A 929-nucleotide genomic window follows, 5' to 3' on the forward strand; every position below is an offset into this window, starting at 1 on the left:
GGAGGAATTTCTTCTCCGCTCGGTGTCGTATGGAAGGGACACGCTCCCTGTGTCTGCACGTTTCTTGAATCCGGTCCTTTTTTTTCCCTGAGGCTTTATTAATTGCTGGTTGCGGCAGCTAAATGTGACAGAGGTATCGGAGATAATGGAGCTCCTGCCTATAAAAATAGGTAACTGAGGAGAAAGACCCTTCAAAATGTGTATTTCTTCTGGGCAATAACCAGGGGAAACGCCTCACTAGGGCCTCCGTTAACTGTGAGGCATAGACTGAAAGAAGAGCTGAATCATAAGCTTCCTGCCTCCCCCCCCTTGTTACAAAAAGAAAGCAAAACATGACTATTGTTTTACTACTACTACAAATTAAATCAGTGGGAGCTTTCAGTTTGAATGTGCCATCACTGCTGTCGAGAGGAATACACCTCTCAACAGACAAACACGCCAAGCAGCAAAACGCGACTGGCAGCAGAGCTCAGATGGAGTAACACAAAACGTGTGTTGGTGCTGTATGGCGACAGCGAAACGAGTATTGCCATGAGGGAAAGAAACAGCTTGGAATAAACCGAACTGGGATTTGTGGTTCTTCAGGAAGCCATCTGACCAATAAAACAGTCACGGTTTTTGCCAGTAGCGTGTGATGGTTGTGTTGGACTGAATCCACCATCACAAAGGCAGCCTCAGACTACGCTGTATGTAACCTGCCTGCGTTTCCCTCTGAAGGCATTCCAGTCCAACGGAGCATTGCTCTGCAAAGGCAGACCTGCTAAATAACCAGGTACGCTGCTGCAGACTACAGCCCTTGTATTAATCCCCTGTTTTCTGTGGGCATGATTCACTTCCTACTGATAACCAGTACACAAGAAGGATGGTCTTTTCACAAAAAACTCTTGATTTCTTTGAAGGCTATCATAAGACATAAAGCAGTTACCACA

The sequence above is a fragment of the Egretta garzetta genome, unplaced genomic scaffold (genome assembly GCF_000687185.1).
Source record: "Egretta garzetta isolate BGI_Z169 unplaced genomic scaffold, ASM68718v1 scaffold447, whole genome shotgun sequence".
NCBI lineage: Eukaryota > Metazoa > Chordata > Aves > Pelecaniformes > Ardeidae > Egretta > Egretta garzetta.